Here is a 19552-nt window from a genome sequence, read left to right on the forward strand (position 1 = left end):
CAGGGAGACCAAGCTTCCTAAGCCTTGTAGAAGAGTCAGGCGAGGGGACTTGGCCGAAGTTCGAGTGTAAGGCTCGGCAGGACGTTCGACGTTACCTCAACAGAGAGACCAAGCTTCCTAAGCCTAGTAAGAGTCAGGCAAAGGGACTTGGCCGGAGTTCGAGTGTAAGGCTCGGCAGGATGTTCGACCTTACCTCGGCAAGAAGACCAAGCTTCCTAAGCCAAGTAGGAGAGTCAGGCGAGGGGACTTGGCTGGAATTAGAGCGTAAGCATCAGCAGGACGTTCGACCTTACCTCAACAGAGAGACCAAGCTTCCGAAGCCTAGTAGGAGTCAGGCAAAGGGACTTGGCTGGAGTTCGAGTGTAAGGCTCGGCAGGATGTTCGACGCTACCTCGGCAGGGAGACCAAGCTTCCTAAGCCTAGTAAGTGTCAGGCAAAGGGACTTGGCCGGAGATCGAGTGTAAGGCTCGGCAGGACGTTCAACCTTACCTCGGCAGGGAGACCACGCTTCCTGAGCCTAGTAGGAGAGTTAGGCGAGGGGACTTGTTCGGAGTTCGAGTGTAAGGCTCGGCAGGATGTTCGACCTTACCTCGGCAGGGAGATCAAGCTTCCTAAGCCTAGAAAGAGTCAGGCAAAGGGACTTGGCCGGAGTTCGAGTGTAAGGCTCGGCAGGACGTTCGACCTTACCTCGGCAGGGAGGCCAAGATTCCTAAGCCTAGTAGGAGAGTTAGGCGAGGGGACTTGTTCGGAGTTCGAGTGTAAGGCTCGGCAGGACGTTCGACCTTACCTCGGCAGGGAGACCAAGCTTCATAAGCCTAGTAAGAGTCAGGCAAAGGGACTTGGCCGGAGTTCGAGTGTAAGGCTTGGCAGGAGGTTCAACCTTACCTCGGCAGGGAGACCAAGCTTCCCAAGCCTAGTAGGAGTCAGGGAAGGGGACTTGGCCAAAGTTCGAGTGTAAGGCTCAACAGGACGTTCGACCTTACCTCGGCAGGGATACCAAGCTTCCGAAGTCCAGTAGGAGTCAAGCTAGGGGACTTGGCTGGAGTTCGAGAATAAGGCTCGGCAGGACGTTCGAACTTACCTCAACAGAGAGACCAAGTTTACTAAGCCTAGTAAGAGTCAGTCAATAGGACTTGGCCGAAGTTCGAGTGTAAGGCTCGGCAGGACGTTCAACCTTAACTCGGCAGGGAGACCACGCTTCCCAAGCCTAGTAGGAGTCAGGCAAGGGGACTTGGCCAAAGTTTGAGTGTAAGTCTCGGCAGCATGTTCGACCTTACATCAACAGAGAGACCAAGCTTCCTAAGCCTAGTAGGAGTCAGGCAAAGGGACTTGGCCGGAGTTCGAGTGTAAGGCTCTGCAGGACGTTCGACCTTACCTCGGCATAGTGACCAAGCTTCCTAAGCCTAGTAGGAGAGTTAGGCGAGGGGACTTGGCCGGAGTTTGAGTGTAAGGCTCAACAGGATGTTCGACCTTACCTCGGCAGGGAGACCAAGCTTCCTAAGCCGAGTGGGAGAGTCAGGCGAGGGGACTTGGCCGGAATTCGAGTGTAAGCCTCGGCAGGACGTTCGACCTTACCTCAACAGAGAGACCAAGTTTCCTAAGCCTAGTAGAAGAGTCAGGCAAGGGGACTTGGCCGGAGTTCAAGTGTAAGGCTCGGCAGGATGTTCGACCTTACCTCGGCAGGGAGATCAAGCTTCCTAAGCCTAGTAGGAGTCAGGCAAAGGGGCTCGGCCGGAGTTCGAGTGTAAGGCTCTGCAGGACGTTCGACATTACCTCAACAGAGAGACGAAGATTCCTAAGCCTAGTAGGAGAATCAGGCGAACGGACTTGGCCGAAGTTAGAGTTTAAGGCTCGTCAGGACGTTCAACCTTAACTCTGCAGGGAGACCACGCTTCCGAAGCCTAGTAAGAGTCAGGCAAGGGGACTTGGCCGGAGTTCGAGTATAAGGCTTGGCAGGACGTTCGACCTTACCTCAACAGAGAGACCAAGCTTCCTAAGCCTAGTAGGAGAGTCAGGCAAGGGGACTTGTTCGGAGTTCGAGTGTTAGGCTCGGCAGGATGTTCGACGCTACCTCCGCAGGGAGACCAAGCTTCCTAAGCCTAGTAAGTGTCAGGCAAAGGGACTTGGCCGGAGTTCGAGTGTAAGGCTCGGCAGGACTTTCAACCTTACCTTGGCAGGGAGACCACGCTTCCTGAGCCTAGTAGGAGAGTTAGGCGAGGGGACTTGTTCGTAGTTCGAGTGTAAGGCTCGGCAGGATGTTCGACCTTACCTCGGCAGGGAGATCAAGCTTCCTAAGCCTAGTAAGAGTCAGGCAAAGGGACTTGGCCGGAGGTCGAGTGTAAGGCTCAGCAGGACTTACGACCTTCCCTCGGCAGGGAGACGAAGCTTCCTAAGCCTAGTCGGAGAATTAGGCGAGGGGACTTGGCCGGAGTTCGAGTGTAAGTCTCGGCAGGATGTTCGACCATAACTCGGCAGGGAGACCAAGCTTCCTAAGCCCAGTAGGAGTCAAGCTAGGCGACTTGGCTGGAGTTCGAGTGTAAGGCTCGGCAGGACGTTCGACCTTAACTCTGCAGGGAGACCACGCTTCCCAAGCCTAGTAGGAGTCAGGCGAGGGGACTTGGCCGGAGTTTGAGTGTAAGTCTCGGCAGGATGTTCGACATTACCTCGGCAGGGAGACCAAGCTTCCTGAGCCTTGTAGGAGTCAGGCGAGGGGACATGGCCGGAGTTCGAGTGTAAGACTCGGCAGGATGTTCAACCTTACCTCGGCAGGGAGACCAAGCTTCATAAGGCTTGTAAGAGTAAGGCAAGGGGACTTGGCCGGAGTTCGAGTGTAAGGCTCGGCAGAAGGTTCAACCGTAACTCGGCAGGGAGACCACGCTTCCCAAGCCTAGGCGGAGTCAGGCGAGGGGACTTTTTCGGAGTTCGAGTGTAAAGCTCGGCAGGACGTTCGACCTTACATCAACAGAGAGACCAAGCTTCCTAAGCCTAGTAGGAGAGTCAGGCAAGGGGACTTGTCGGAAGTTCAAGTGTAAGGCTCGGCAGGACGTTCGACCTTAACTCGGCAGGGAGACCAAGCTTCCTAAGCCTAGTATGAGTCTGGCAAAGGGGCTTGGCCGGAGTTCGAGTGTAAGGCTCTGCAGGACGTTCGACCTTACCTCGGCATAGTGACCAAGCTTCCTAAGCCTAGTAGGAGAGTTAGGCGAGGGGACTTGGCCGGAGTTCGAGTGTAAGGCTCAACAGGATGTTCGACCTTACCTCGGCAGGGAGACCAAGCTTCCTAAGCCTAGTAGGAGAGTCAGGCGAGGGGACTTGGCCGGAATTCGAGTGTAAGCCTCGGCAGGACGTTCGACCTTGCCTCAACAGAGAGACCAAGCTTCCTAAGCCTAGTAGAAGAGTCAGGCAAAGGGACTTGGCCGGAGTTCGAGTGTAAGGCTCGGCAGGATGTTCGACCTTACCTCGGCAGGGAGATCAAGCTTCCTAAGCCTGTTAAGAGTCAGGCAAAGGGACGTGGCCGGAGTTCGAGTGTAAGGCTCGGCAGGATGTTCGACCTTACCTCGGCAGGAAGACCAAGCTTCCTAAGCCTAGTGGGAGAGTGAGGCGAGGGGACTTGTTCGGCGTTCGAGTGTAAGGCTCGGCAGGACATTCGACCTTACCTCGGCAGGGAGACGAAGATTCCTAAGCCTAGTAGGAGAATCAGGCGAACGGACTTGGCCGGAGTTCGAGTGAAAGGCTCGGCAGGAGGTTCAACCTTAACTCGGCAGGGAGACCACACTTCCCAAGCCTATTAGGAGTCAGGCAAAGGGACGTGGCCGGAGTTCGAGTGTAAGGCTCGGCAGGATGTTCGACCTTACCTCCGCAGGAAGACCAAGCTTCCTAAGTTTAGTAGGAGAGTCAGGCGAGGGGACTTGGCTGGAATTAGAGTGTAAGCCTCAGCAGGACGTTCGACCTTACCTCAACAGAGAGACAAAGCTTCCGAAGCCTAGTAGGAGTCAGGCAAAGGACTTGGCCGGAGTTCTAGTGTAAGGCTCGGCAGGATGTTCGACGCTACCTCGGCAGGGAGACCAAGCTTCCTAAGCCTAGTAAGTGTCAGGCAAAGGGACTTGGCCGGAGTTCGAGTGTAAGGCTCGGCAGGATGTTCGACTTTACCTCGGCAGGGAGATCAAGCTTCCTAAGCCTAGTAAGAGTCAGGCAAAGGGACTTGGCCGGAGTTCGAGTGTAAGGCTCGGCAGGACGTTCGACCTTACCTCGGCAGGGAGGCCAAGATTTCTAAGCCTAGTAGGAGAGTGAGGCGAGGGGACTTGTTCGGAGTTTGAGTGTAAGGCTCGGCAGGACATTCGACCTTACCTCGGCAGGGAGACGAAGATTCCTAAGCCTAGTAGAAGAGTCAGGCAAAGGGACTTGGCCGGAGTTCGAGTGTAAGGCTCGGCAGGATGTTCGACCTTACCTCGGCAGGGAGATCAAGCTTCCTAAGCCTGTTAAGAGTCAGGCAAAGGGACGTGGCCAGAGTTCGAGTGTAAGGCTCGGCAGGATGTTCGACCTTACCTCGGCAGGAAGACCAAGCTTCCTAAGCCTAGTAGGAGAGTGAGGCGAGTGGACTTGTTCAGAGTTCGAGTGTAAGGCTCGGCAGGACATTCGACCTCACCTCGGCAGGGAGACGAAGATTCCTAAGCCTAGTAGGAGAATCAGGCGAACGGACTTGGCCAGAGTTCGAGTGAAAGGCTCGGCAGGAGGTTCAACCTTAACTCGGCAGGGAGACCACACTTCCCAATCCTATTAGGAGTCAGGCAAAGGGACGTGGCCGGAGTTCGAGTGTAAGGCTCGGCAGGATGTTCGACCTTACCTCGGCAGGAAGACCAAGCTTCCTAAGCCTAATAGGAGAGTCAGGCGAGGGGACTTGGCTGGAATTAGAGCGTAAGCCTCAGCAGGACGTTCGACCTTACCTCAACAGAGAGACCAAGCTTCCGAAGCCTAGTAGGAGTCAGGCAAAGGGACTTGGCCGGAGTTCGAGTGTAAGGCTCGGCAGGATGTTCGACGCTACCTCGGCAGGGAGACCAAGCTTCCTAAGCCTAGTAAGTGTCAGGCAAAGGGACTTGGCCGGAGATCGAGTGTAAGGCTCGGCAGGACGTTCAACCTTACCTCGGCAGGGAGACGAAGATTCCTAAGCCTAGTAGGAGCGTTAGGCGAGGGGACTTGTTCGGAGTTCGAGTGTAAGGCTCGGCAGGATGTTCGACCTTACCTCGGCAGGGAGATCAAGCTTCCTAAGCCTAGTAAGAGTCAGGCAAAGGGACTTGGCCGGAGTTCGAGTGTAAGGCTCGGCAGGACGTTCGACCTTACCTCGGCAGGGAGGCCAAGATTCCTAAGCCTAGTAGGAGAGTTAGGCGAGGGGACTTGTTCGGAGTTCGAGTGTAAGGCTCGGCAGGACGTTCGACCTTACCTCGGCAGGGAGACCAAGCTTCATAAGCCTAGTAAGAGTCAGGCAAAGGGACTTGGCCGGAGTTCGAGTGTAAGGCTTGGCAGGAGGTTCAACCTTAACTCGGCAGGGAGACCAAGCTTCCTAAGCCTTGTAGAAGAGTCAGGCGAGGGGACTTGGCCGAAGTTCGAGTGTAAGGCTCGGCAGGACGTTCGACGTTACCTCAACAGAGAGACCAAGCTTCCTAAGCCTAGTAAGAGTCAGGCAAAGGGACTTGGCCGGAGTTCGAGTGTAAGGCTCGGCAGGATGTTCGACCTTACCTCGGCAAGAAGACCAAGCTTCCTAAGCCAAGTAGGAGAGTCAGGCGAGGGGACTTGGCTGGAATTAGAGCGTAAGCATCAGCAGGACGTTCGACCTTACCTCAACAGAGAGACCAAGCTTCCGAAGCCTAGTAGGAGTCAGGCAAAGGGACTTGGCTGGAGTTCGAGTGTAAGGCTCGGCAGGATGTTCGACGCTACCTCGGCAGGGAGACCAAGCTTCCTAAGCCTAGTAAGTGTCAGGCAAAGGGACTTGGCCGGAGATCGAGTGTAAGGCTCGGCAGGACGTTCAACCTTACCTCGGCAGGGAGACCACGCTTCCTGAGCCTAGTAGGAGAGTTAGGCGAGGGGACTTGTTCGGAGTTCGAGTGTAAGGCTCGGCAGGATGTTCGACCTTACCTCGGCAGGGAGATCAAGCTTCCTAAGCCTAGAAAGAGTCAGGCAAAGGGACTTGGCCGGAGTTCGAGTGTAAGGCTCGGCAGGACGTTCGACCTTACCTCGGCAGGGAGGCCAAGATTCCTAAGCCTAGTAGGAGAGTTAGGCGAGGGGACTTGTTCGGAGTTCGAGTGTAAGGCTCGGCAGGACGTTCGACCTTACCTCGGCAGGGAGACCAAGCTTCATAAGCCTAGTAAGAGTCAGGCAAAGGGACTTGGCCGGAGTTCGAGTGTAAGGCTTGGCAGGAGGTTCAACCTTACCTCGGCAGGGAGACCAAGCTTCCCAAGCCTAATAGGAGTCAGGGAAGGGGACTTGGCCAAAGTTCGAGTGTAAGGCTCAACAGGACGTTCGACCTTACCTCGGCAGGGATACCAAGCTTCCGAAGTCCAGTAGGAGTCAAGCTAGGGGACTTGGCTGGAGTTCGAGAATAAGGCTCGGCAGGACGTTCGAACTTACCTCAACAGAGAGACCAAGTTTACTAAGCCTAGTAAGAGTCAGTCAATAGGACTTGGCCGAAGTTCGAGTGTAAGGCTCGGCAGGACGTTCAACCTTAACTCGGCAGGGAGACCACGCTTCCCAAGCCTAGTAGGAGTCAGGCAAGGGGACTTGGCCAAAGTTTGAGTGTAAGTCTCGGCAGCATGTTCGACCTTACATCAACAGAGAGACCAAGCTTCCTAAGCCTAGTAGGAGTCAGGCAAAGGGACTTGGCCGATATACGAATGTAAGGCTCGGCAGGACGTTCGACGTTACCTCAGCAGGGAGACCAAGCTTCCGAAGCCTAGTAGGAGAGTCAGGCGAGGGGACTTGTCGGAAGTTCAAGTGTAAGGCTCGGCAGGACGTTCGACCTTAATTCGGCAGGGAGACCAAGCTTCCTAAGCCTAGTAGGAGTCAGGCAAAGGGGCTTGGCCGGAGTTCGAGTGTAAGGCTCTGCAGGACGTTCGACCTTACCTCGGCATAGTGACCAAGCTTCCTAAGCCTAGTAGGAGAGTTAGGCGAGGGGACTTGGCCGGAGTTTGAGTGTAAGGCTCAACAGGATGTTCGACCTTACCTCGGCAGGGAGACCAAGCTTCCTAAGCCTAGTAAGAGTCAGGCAAAGGGACTTGGCCGGAGTTCGAGTGTAAGGCTCGGCAGGACGTTCGACCTTACCTCGGCAGGGAGGCCAAGATTCCTAAGCCTAGTAGGAGAGTGAGGCGAGGAGACTTGTTCGGAGTTCGAGTGTAAGGCTCGGCAGGACATTCGACCTTACCTCGGCACGGAGACGAAGATTCCTAAGCCTAGTAGGAGAATCAGGCGAACGGACTTGGCCGGAGTTCGAGTGAAAGGCTCGGCAGGAGGTTCAACCTTAACTCGGCAGGGAGACCACACTTCCCAAGCATATTAGGAGTCAGGCAAAGGGACGTGGCCGGAGTTCGAGTGTAAGGCTCGGCAGGATGTTCGACCTTACCTCCGCAGGAAGACCAAGCTTCCTAAGTTTAGTAGGAGAGTCAGGCGAGGGGACTTGGCTGGAATTAGAGTGTAAGCCTCAGCAGGACGTTCGACCTTACCTCAACACAGAGACAAAGCTTCCGAAGCCTAGTAGGAGTCAGGCAAAGGACTTGGCCGGAGTTCTAGTGTAAGGCTCGGCAGGATGTTCGACGCTACCTCGGCAGGGAGACCAAGCTTCCTAAGCCTAGTAAGTGTCAGGCAAAGGGACTTGGCCGGAGTTCGAGTGTAAGGCTCGGCAGGAAGTTCGACTTTACCTCGGCAGGGAGATCAAGCTTCCTAAGCCTAGTAAGAGTCAGGCAAAGGGACTTGGCCGGAGTTCGAGTGTAAGGCTCGGCAGGACGTTCGACCTTACCTCGGCAGGGAGGCCAAGATTCCTAAGCCTAGTAGGAGAGTGAGGCGAGGGGACTTGTTCGGAGTTTGAGTGTAAGTCTCGGCAGGACATTCGACCTTACCTCGGCAGGGAGACGAAGATTCCTAAGCCTAGTAGAAGAGTCAGGCAAAGGGACTTGGCCGGAGTTCGAGTGTAAGGCTCGGCAGGATGTTCGACCTTACCTCGGCAGGGAGATCAAGCTTCCTAAGCCTGTTAAGAGTCAGGCAAAGGGACGTGGCCAGAGTTCGAGTGTAAGGCTCGGCAGGATGTTCGACCTTACCTCGGCAGGAAGACCAAGCTTCCTAAGCCTAGTAGGAGAGTGAGGCGAGGGGACTTGTTCGGAGTTCGAGTGTAAGGCTCGGCAGGACATTCGACCTCACCTCGGCAGGGAGACGAAGATTCCTAAGCCTAGTAGGAGAATCAGGCGAACGGACTTGGCCAGAGTTCGAGTGAAAGGCTCGGCAGGAGGTTCAACCTTAACTCGGCAGGGAGACCACACTTCCCAATCCTATTAGGAGTCAGGCAAAGGGACGTGGCCGGAGTTCGAGTGTAAGGCTCGGCAGGATGTTCGACCTTACCTCGGCAGGAAGACCAAGCTTCCTAAGCCTAATAGGAGAGTCAGGCGAGGGGACTTGGCTGGAATTAGAGCGTAAGCCTCAGCAGGACGTTCGACCTTACCTCAACAGAGAGACCAAGCTTCCGAAGCCTAGTAGGAGTCAGGCAAAGGGACTTGGCCGGAGTTCGAGTGTAAGGCTCGGCAGGATGTTCGACGCTACCTCGGCAGGGAGACCAAGCTTCCTAAGCCTAGTAAGTGTCAGGCAAAGGGACTTGGCCGGAGATCGAGTGTAAGGCTCGGCAGGACGTTCAACCTTACCTCGGCAGGGAGACGAAGATTCCTAAGCCTAGTAGGAGCGTTAGGCGAGGGGACTTGTTCGGAGTTCGAGTGTAAGGCTCGGCAGGATGTTCGACCTTACCTCGGCAGGGAGATCAAGCTTCCTAAGCCTAGTAAGAGTCAGGCAAAGGGACTTGGCCGGAGTTCGAGTGTAAGGCTCGGCAGGACGTTCGACCTTACCTCGGCAGGGAGACCACGCTTCCTGAGCCTAGTAGGAAAGTTAGGCGAGGGGACTTGTTCGGAGTTTGAGTGCAAGGCTCGGCAGGATGTTCGACCTTACCTCGGCGGGGAGATCAAGCTTCCTAAGCCTAGTAAGCGTCAGGCGAGGGGACTTGGCCAGAGTTCGAGTGTAAGGCTCGGCAGGACGTTCAACCTTACCTCGGCAGGGAGACCAAGCTTCCCAAGCCTAGTAGGAGTCAGGCAAGGGGACTTGGCCAAAGTTCGAGTGTAAGGCTCAACAGGACGTTCGACCTTACCTCGGCAGGGAGACGAAGATTCCTAAGCCTAGTAGAAGAGTCAGGCAAAGGGACTTGGCCGGAGTTCGAGTGTAAGGCTCGGCAGGATGTTCGACCTTACCTCGGCAGGAAGACCAAGCTTCCTAAGCCTAGTAGGAGAGTGAGGCGAGGAGACTTCTACGGAGTTCGAGTGTAAGGCTCGGCAGGATGTTCGACCTTACCTCGGCAGGGAGATCAAGCTTCCTAAGCCTAGTAAGAGTCAGGCAAAGGGACTTGGCCGGAGTTCGAGTGTAAGGCTCGGCAGGACGTTCGACCTTACCTCGGCAGGGAGGCCAAGATTCCTAAGCCTAGTAGGAGAGTTAGGCGAGGGTACTTGTTCGGAGTTCGAGTGTAAGGCTCGGCAGGACGTTCGACCTTACCTCGGCAGGGAGACCAAGCTTCATAAGCCTAGTAAGAGTCAGGCAAAGGGACTTGGCCGGAGTTCGAGTGTAAGGCTTGGCAGGAGGTTCAACCTTAACTCGGCAGGGAGACCAAGCTTCCTAAGCCTTGTAGAAGAGTCAGGCGAGGGGACTTGGCCGAAGTTCGAGTGTAAGGCTTGGCAGGACGTTCGACCTTACCTCGGCAGGGAGATCAAGCTTCCTAAGCCTAGTAAGAGTCAGGCCAAGGGACTTGGCCGGAGTTCGAGTGTAAGGCTCGGCAGGACGTTCGACCTTACCTCGGCAGGAAGACCAAGCTTCCTAAGCCTAGTAGGAGAGTCAGGCAAAGGGACTTGGCCGGAGTTCGAGTGTAAGGCTCGGCAGGATGTTCGACGCTACCTCGGCAGGGAGACCAAGCTTCCTAAGCCTAGTAAGTGTCAGGCAAAGGGACTTGGCCGGAGATCGAGTGTAAGGCTCGGCAGGACGTTCAACCTTACCTCAGCAGGGAGACCACGCTTCCTGAGCCTAGTTAGGAGTCAGGCGAGGGGACTTGGCCGGAGTTTAAGTGTAAGGCTCGGCAGGACGTTCGACCTTAACTCGGCAGGGAGACCAAGCTTCCTAAGCCTAGATGGAGTCAGGCAAAGGGGCTTGGCCGGAGTTCGAGTGTAAGGCTCGGCAGGATGTTCGACCTTACCTCGGCAGGGAGACAGGGCTTCCTGAGCCTAGTTAGGAGTCAGGCGAGGGGACATGGCCGGAGTTCGAGTGTATGGCTCAGCAGGACGTTCGACCTTACCTTGGCAGGGAGACCAAGCTTCCTAAGACTAGTAGGAGAGTTAGGTGAGGGGACTTGTTCGGAGTTCGAGTGTAAGACTCGGCAGCATGTTCGACCTTACCTCGGCAGGGAGACCAAGCTTCCTAAGCCTAGTAGGAAAGTGAGGCGAGGGTCTTGTTCGGAGTTCGAGTGTAAGGCTCGGCAGGACATTCGTCCTTACCTCGGCAGGGAGACGAAGATTCCTAAGACTAGTAGAAGAGTCAGGCAAAGGGACTTGGCCGGAGTTCGAGTGTAAGGCTCGGCAGGATGTTCGACCTTACCTCGGCAGGGAGATCAATCTTCCTAAGCCTGTTAAGAGTCAGGCAAAGGGACGTGGCCGGAGTTCAAGTGTAAGGCTCGGCAGGACATTCGATCTTACCTCGGCAGGGAGACCAAGCTTCCTAAGCCTAGTAAGTGTCAGGCAAAGGGACTTGGCCGGAGATCGAGTGTAAGGCTCGGCAGGACGTTCAACCTTACCTCGGCAGGGAGACCACGCTTCCTGAGCCTAGTAGGAAAGTCAGGCGAGGGGACTTGTTCGGAGTTCGAGTGTAAGGCTTGGCAGGAGGTTCAACCTTAACTCGGCAGGGAGACCAAGCTTCCTAAGCCTAGTAGAAGAGTCAGGCGAGGGGACTTGGCCGGAGTTTAAGTGTAAGGCTCGGCAGGACGTTCGACCTTAACTCGGCAGGGAGACCAAGCTTCCTAAGCCTAGATGGAGTCAGGCAAAGGGGCTTGGCCGGAGTTCGAGTGTAAGGCTCGGCAGGATGTTCGACCTTACCTCGGCAGGGAGACAGGGCTTCCTGAGCCTAGTTGGAGTCAGGCGAGGGGACATGGCCGGAGTTCGAGTGTATGGCTCAGCAGGACGTTCGACCTTACCTTGGCAGGGAGACCAAGCTTCCCAAGCCTAGTAGGAGAGTTAGGCGAGGGGACTTGTTCGGAGTTCGAGTGTAAGACTCGGCAGCATGTTCGACCTTACCTCGGCAGGGAGACCAAGCTTCCTAAGCCTAGTAGGAAAGTGAGGCGAGGGGACTTGTTCGGAGTTCGAGTGTAAGGCTCGGCAGGACATTCGTCCTTACCTCGGCAGGGAGACGAAGATTCCTAAGACTAGTAGAAGAGTCAGGCAAAGGGACTTGGCCGGAGTTCGAGTGTAAGGCTCGGCAGGATGTTCGACCTTACCTCGGCAGGGAGATCAATCTTCCTAAGCCTGTTAAGAGTCAGGCAAAGGGACGTGGCCGGAGTTCAAGTGTAAGGCTCGGCAGGACATTCGATCTTACCTCGGCAGGGAGACGAAGATTCCTAAGCCTAGTAGGAGAATCAGGCGAACGGACTTGGCCGGAGTTCGAGTGAAAGGCTCGGCAGGAGGTTCAACCTTAACTCGGCAGGGAGACCACACTTCCCAAGCCTATTAGGAGTCAGGCAAAGGGACGTGGCCGGAGTTCGAGTGTAAGGCTCGGCAGGATGTTCGACCTTACCTCGCCAGGAAGACCAAGATTCCTAAGCCTAGTAGGAGAGTGAGGCGAGGGGACTTGTTCGGAGTTCGAGTGTAAGGCTCGGCAGGGAGACGAAGATTCCTAAGCCTAGTAGGAGAATCAGGCGAACGGACTTTGCCGGAGTTCGAGTGAAAGGCTCGGCAGGAGGTTCAACCTTAACTCGGCAGGGAGACCACACTTCCCAAACCTATTAGGAGTCAGGCAAAGGGACGTGGCCAAAGTTCGAGTGTAAGGCTCGGCAGGATGTTCGACCTTACCTCGGCAGGGAGATCAATCTTCCTAAGCCTGTTAAGAGTCAGGCAAAGGGACGTGGCCGGAGTTCAAGTGTAAGGCTCGGCAGGACATTCGATCTTACCTCGGCAGGGAGACGAAGATTCCTAAGCCTAGTAGGAGAATCAGGCGAACGGACTTGGCCGGAGTTCGAGTGAAAGGCTCGGCAGGAGGTTCAACCTTAACTCGGTAGGGAGACCACACTTCCCAAGCCTATTAGGAGTCAGGCAAAGGGACGTGGCCAAAGTTCGAGTGTAAGGCTCGGCAGGATGTTCGACCTTACCTCGGCAGGAAGACCAAGCTTCCTAAGCCTAGTAGGAGAGTCAGGCGAGGGGACTTGTCTGGAATTAGAGTGTAAGCCTCAGCAGGACGTTCGACCTTACCTCAACAGAGAGACCAAGCTTCCGAAGCCTAGTAGGAGTCAGGCAAAGGGACTTGGCCGGAGTTCGAGTGTAAGGCTCGGCAGGATGTTCGACGCTACCTCGGCAGGGAGACCAAGCTTCCTAAGGCTAGTAAGTGTCAGGCAAACGGACTTGGCCGGAGATCGACTGTAAGGCTCGGCAGGACGTTCAACCTTACCTCGGCAGGGAGACCACGCTTCCTGAGCCTAGTAGGAGAGTTAGGCGAGGGGACTTGTTCGGAGTTCGAGTGTAAGGCTCGGCAGGATGTTCGACCTTACCTCGGCAGGGAGACCAAGCTTCCTAAGCCTAGTAGGAGAGTCAGGCAAAGGGACTTGGCCGGAGATCGAGTGTAAGGCTCGGCAGGACGCTCAACCTTACCTCGGCAGGGAGACCACGCTTCCTGAGCCTAGTAGGAAAGTTAGGCGAGGGGACTTGTTCGGAGTTTGAGTGCAAGGCTCGGCAGGATGTTCGACCTTACCTCGGCGGGGAGATCAAGCTTCCTAAGCCTAGTAAGCGTCAGGCGAGGGGACTTGGCCAGAGTTCGAGTGTAAGGCTCGGCAGGACGTTCAACCTTACCTCGGCAGGGAGACGAAGCTTCCCAAGCCTAGTAGGAGTCAGGCAAGGGGACTTGGCCAAAGTTCGAGTGTAAGGCTCAACAGGACGTTCGACCTTACCTCGGCAGGGAGACGAAGATTCCTAAGCCTAGTAGAAGAGTCAGGCAAAGGGACTTGGCCGGAGTTCGAGTGTAAGGCTCGGCAGGATGTTCGACCTTACCTCGGCAGGAAGACCAAGCTTCCTAAGCCTAGTAGGAGAGTGAGGCGAGGAGACTTGTACGGAGTTCGAGTGTAAGGCTCGGCAGGATGTTCGACCTTACCTCGGCAGGGAGATCAAGCTTCCTAAGCCTAGTAAGAGTCAGGCAAAGGGACTTGGCCGGAGTTCGAGTGTCAGGCTCGGCAGGACGTTCGACCTTACCTCGGCAGGGAGGCCAAGATTCCTAAGCCTAGTAGGAGAGTTAGGCGAGGGTACTTGTTCGGAGTTCGAGTGTAAGGCTCGGCAGGACGTTCGACCTTACCTCGGCAGGGAGACCAAGCTTCATAAGCCTAGTAAGGGTCAGGCAAAGGGACTTGGCCGGAGTTCGAGTGTAAGGCTTGGCAGGAGGTTCAACCTTAACTGGGCAGGGAGACCAAGCTTCCTAAGCCTTGTAGAAGAGTCAGGCGAGGGGACTTGGCCGAAGTTCGAGTGTAAGGCTCGGCAGGACGTTCGACCTTACGTCGGCAGGGAGATCAAGCTTCCTAAGCCTAGTAAGAGTCAGGCAAAGGGACTTGGCCGGAGTTCGAGTGTAAGGCTCGGCAGGACGTTCGACCTTACCTCGGCAGGAAGACCAAGCTTCCTAAGCCTAGTAGGAGAGTCAGGCAAAGGGACTTGGCCGGAGTTCGAGTGTAAGGCTTGGCAGGACGTTCAACCTTACCTCGGCAGGGAGACCACGCTTCCTGAGCCTAGTAGGAAAGTCAGGCGAGGGGACTTGTTCGGAGTTCGAGTGTAAGGCTTGGCAGGAGGTTCAACCTTAACTCGGCAGGGAGACCAAGCTTCCTAAGCCTAGTAGAAGAGTCAGGCGAGGGGACTTGGCCGGAGTTTAAGTGTAAGGCTCGGCAGGACGTTCGACCTTAACTCGGCAGGGAGACCAAGCTTCCTAAGCCTAGATGGAGTCAGGAAAAGGGGCTTGGCCGGAGTTCGAGTGTAAGGCTCGGCAGGATGTTCGACCTTACCTCGGCAGGGAGACAGGGCTTCCTGAGCCTAGTTAGGAGTCAGGCGAGGGGACATGGCCGGAGTTCGAGTGTATGGCTCAGCAGGACGTTCGACCTTACCTTGGCAGGGAGACCAAGCTTCCTAAGACTAGCAGGAGAGTTAGGCGAGGGGACTTGTTCGGAGTTTGAGTGTAAGACTCGGCAGCATGTTCGACCTTACCTCGGCAGGGAGACCAAGCTTCCTAAGCCTAGTAGGAAAGTGAGGCGAGGGTCTTGTTCGGAGTTCGAGTGTAAGGCTCGGCAGGACATTCGTCCTTACCTCGGCAGGGAGACGAAGATTCCTAAGACTAGTAGAAGAGTCAGGCAAAGGGACTTGGCCGCAGTTCGAGTGTAAGGCTCGGCAGGATGTTCGACCTTACCTCGGCAGGGAGATCAATCTTCCTAAGCCTGTTAAGAGTCAGGCAAAGGGACGTGGCCGGAGTTCAAGTGTAAGTCTCGGCAGGACATTCGATCTTACCTCGGCAGGGAGACCAAGCTTCCTAAGCCTAGTAAGTGTCAGGCAAAGGGACTTGGCCGGAGATCGAGTGTAAGGCTCGGCAGGACGTTCAACCTTACCTCGGCAGGGAGACCACGCTTCCTGAGCCTAGTAGGAAAGTCAGGCGAGGGGACTTGTTCGGAGTTCGAGTGTAAGGCTTGGCAGGAGGTTCAACCTTAACTCGGCAGGGAGACCAAGCTTCCTAAGCCTAGTAGAAGAGTCAGGCGAGGGGACTTGGCCGGAGTTTAAGTGTAAGGCTCGGCAGGACGTTCGACCTTAACTCGGCAGGGAGACCAAGCTTCCTAAGCCTAGATGGAGTCAGGCAAAGGGGCTTGGCCGGAGTTCGAGTGTAAGGCTCGGCAGGATGTTCGACCTTACCTCGGCAGGGAGACAGGGCTTCCTGAGCCTAGTTGGAGTCAGGCGAGGGGACATGGCCGGAGTTCGAGTGTATGGCTCAGCAGGACGTTCGACCTTACCTTGGCAGGGAGACCAAGCTTCCTAAGACTAGTAGGAGAGTTAGGCGAGGGGACTTGTTCGGAGTTCGAGTGTAAGACTCGGCAGCATGTTCGACCTTACCTCGGCAGGGAGACCAAGCTTCCTAAGCCTAGTAGGAAAGTGAGGCGAGGGGACTTGTTCGGAGTTCGAGTGTAAGGCTCGGCAGGACATTCGTCCTTACCTCGGCAGGGAGACGAAGATTCCTAAGACTAGTAGAAGAGTCAGGCAAAGGGACTTGGCCGGAGTTCGAGTGTAAGGCTCGGCAGGATGTTCGACCTTACCTCGGCAGGGAGATCAATCTTCCTAAGCCTGTTAAGAGTCAGGCAAAGGGACGTGGCCGGAGTTCAAGTGTAAGGCTCGGCAGGACATTCGATCTTACCTCGGCACGGAGACGAAGATTCCTAAGCCTAGTAGGAGAATCAGGCGAACGGACTTGGCCGGAGTTCGAGTGAAAGGCTCGGCAGGAGGTTCAACCTTAACTCGGCAGGGAGACCACACTTCCCAAGCCTATTAGGAGTCAGGCAAAGGGACGTGGCCGGAGTTCGAGTGTAAGGCTCGGCAGGATGTTCGACCTTACCTCGCCAGGAAGACCAAGATTCCTAAGCCTAGTAGGAGAGTGAGGCGAGGGGACTTGTTCGGAGTTCGAGTGTAAGGCTCGGCAGGACGTTCGACCTTACCTCGGCAGGGAGACGAAGATTCCTAAGCCTAGTAGGAGAATCAGGCGAACGGACTTGGCCGGAGTTCGAGTGAAAGGCTCGGCAGGAGGTTCAACCTTAACTCGGCAGGGAGACCACACTTCCCAAACCTATTAGGAGTCAGGCAAAGGGACATGGACAAAGTTCGAGTGTAAGGCTCGGCAGGATGTTCGACCTTACCTCGGCAGGAAGACCAAGCTTCCTAAGCCTAGTAGGAGAGTCAGGCGAGGGGACTTGTCTGGAATTAGAGTGTAAGCCTCAGCAGGACGTTCGACCTTACCTCAACAGAGAGACCAAGCTTCCGAAGCCTAGTAGGAGTCAGGCAAAGGGACTTGGCCGGAGTTCGAGTGTAAGGCTCGGCAGGATGTTTGACGCTACCTCGGCAGAGAGACCAAGCTTCCTAAGCCTAGTAAGTGTCAGGCAAAGGGACTTGGCCGGAGATCGACTGTAAGGCTCGGCAGGACGTTCAACCTTACCTCGGCAGGGAGACCACGCTTCCTGAGCCTAGTAGGAGAGTTAGGCGAGGGGACTTGTTCGGAGTTCGAGTGTAAGGCTCGGCAGGATGTTCGACCTTACCTCGGCAGGGAGATCAAGCTTCCTAAGCCTAGTAAGTGTCAGGCAAAGGGACTTGGCCGGAGTTCGAGTGTAAGGCTCGGCAGGACGTTCGAACTTACCTCGGCAGGGAGGCCAAGATTCCTAAGCCTAGTAGGAGAGTTAGGCGAGGGGACTTGTTCGGAGTTCGAGTGTAAGGCTCGGCAGGACGTTCGACGCTACCTCGGCAGGGAGACCAAGCTTCATAAGCCTAGTAAGAGTCAGGCAAAGGGACTTGGCCGGAGTTCGAGTGTAAGGCTTGGCAGGAGGTTCAACCTTAACTCGGCAGGGAGACCAAGCTTCCTAAGCCTAGTAGAAGAGTCAGGCGAGGGGACTTGGCTGGAGTTCGAGTGTAAGGCTCGGCAGGACGTTCGACGTTACCTCAACAGAGAGACCAAGCTTCCTAAGCCTAGTAGGAGAGTCAGGCAAAGGGACTTGGCCGGAGATCGAGTGTAAGGCTCGGCAGGACGCTCAACCTTACCTCGGCAGGAAGACCAAGCTTCCTAAGCCTGTTAAGAGTCAGGCAAAGGGACGTGGCCGGAGTTCGAGTGTAAGGCTCGGCAGGATGTTCGACCTTACCTCGGCAGGAAGACCAAGCTTCCTAAGCCTAGTGGGAGAGTGAGGCGAGGGGACTTGTTCGGCGTTCGAGTGTAAGGCTCGGCAGGACATTCGACCTTACCTCGGCAGGGAGACGAAGATTCCTAAGCCTAGTAGGAGAATCAGGCGAACGGACTTGGCCGGAGTTCGAGTGAAAGGCTCGGCAGGAGGTTCAACCTTAACTCGGCAGGGAGACCACACTTCCCAAGCCTATTAGGAGTCAGGCAAAGGGACGTGGCCGGAGTTCGAGTGTAAGGCTCGGCAGGATGTTCGACCTTACCTCGGCAGGAAGACCAAGCTTCCTAAGCCTAGTAGGAGAGTCAGGCGAGGGGACTTGGCAGGAGTTCGAGCGTAAGGCTCGGCAGGATGTTCGACGCTACCTCGGCAGGGAGACCAAGCTTCCTAAGCCTAGTAAGTGTCAGGCAAAGGGACTTGGCCGGAGATCGAGTGTAAGGCTCGGCAGGACGTTCAACCTTACCTCGGCAGGGAGACCACGCTTCCTGAGCCTAGTAGGAGAGTTAGGCGAGGGGACTTGTTCGGAGTTCGAGTGTAAGGCTCGGCAGGATGTTCGACCTTACCTAGGCAGGGCGATCAAGCTTCCTAAGCCTAGAAAGAGTCAGGCAAAGGGACTTGGCCGGAGTTCGAGTGTAAGGCTCGGCAGGATGTTCGACCTTACCTCGGCAGGGAGGCCAAGATTCCTAAGCCTAGTAGGAGAGTTAGGCGAGGGGACTTGTTCGGAGTTCGAGTGTAAGGCTCGGCAGGACGTTCGACCTTACCTCGGCAGGGAGACCAAGCTTCATAAGCCTAGTAAGAGTCAGGCAAAGGGACTTGGCCGGAGTTCGAGTGTAAGTCTTGGCAAGATGTTTGACCTTACCTTGGCAGGGAGACCAAGCTTCCTAAGCCAAATAGGTGAGTCAGGCGGAGGGACTTGGCCGGGGTTCGAGTCTAAGGCTCGGCAGGATGTTCGACCTTACCTCGGCAGGGAGACTAATCTTCCTAAGCCTAGTAGGGTACACAGGCGAGCAGACTTGGTCGGAGTTCGAGTGTAAAGCTCGGCAGGACGTTCGACCTTACCTCGGCAGGGAGACCAAGCTTCCTAAGCCTAATAGGATAGACAGGCGTGGGGACTTGTCCGGAGCTCATGTGTAAGGCTCGGCAGGACGTTCGACCTTACCTCGGCAGGGAGACCAAGTTTCTTAAGCCGAGTAGGAATCAGGCGAAGGGACTTGGCCGGAGTTCGAGTGTAAGGCTCGGCAGGACGTTCAACCTTACCTCGGCTGGGAGACCAAGTTTCTTAAGCCGAGTAGGAGTCAGGCAAAGGGACTTGGCCGGGGTTCGAGTGTAAGGCTCGGCAGGACGTTTGACCTTACCTCGGCAGGGAGACCAAGCTTCCTAAGCCTAGTAGGAGAGTCAGGCGAAGGGACTTGGCCGAAGCTCGAGCGTAAGGCTCGGCAGGTCGTTCGACCTTACCTCGGCACGGAGACCAATCTTCTTAAGCCTAGTAGGAGTCAGGCGGAGGGACTTGGCCCGAGTTCGAGTGTAAGGCTCGGCAGGACGTTTGGCCTTACCTCAGCAGGGAGACCAAGCTTCCTACGACGAGTAGGAGTCAGGCGAAGGGACTTGTCCGGGGTTCGAGTCTAAGGCTCGGCAGGATTTTCGACTCTACCTCGGCTGGGAGACTAAGCTTCCTAAGCCTAATAGGATAGACAGGCGAGGGGACTTGGCCGGAATTTGAGTGTAAATCTTGGCAGGACGTTCGACCTTACCTCGGCATGGAGACTAAGCTTCCTAAGCCAAGTAGGAGAGTCAGGCAAGGGGACTTGGCCGGAGCTCATGTGTAAGGCTCGGCAGGGCGTTCGACCTTACCTCGGCAGGGAGACCAAGCTTACTAAGCCTAGTAGGAGTCACGCGAAGGGACTTGGCCCGAGTTCGAGTGTAAAGCTCAGCAGAATGTTCGACCTTACCTCGGCAGGGAGACCAAGCTTCCTAAGCCGAGTAGGAGTCAGGCGAAGGGAATTGGCCGGGGTTCAAGTGTAAGGCTCGGCAGGACGTTCGGCCTTACCTCGGCATGGAGACCGAGCTTCCTAAGCCTAGTAGGAGACTCAGGCGAAGGGACTTGGCCAGAGTTCGAATGTAAGGCTCGGC

The sequence above is a fragment of the Lonchura striata genome, chromosome W (assembly GCF_050655825.1).
Source record: "Lonchura striata isolate lonStrDom1 chromosome W, ASM5065582v1, whole genome shotgun sequence".
In the NCBI taxonomy this organism is placed as follows: Eukaryota; Metazoa; Chordata; class Aves; order Passeriformes; family Estrildidae; genus Lonchura; species Lonchura striata.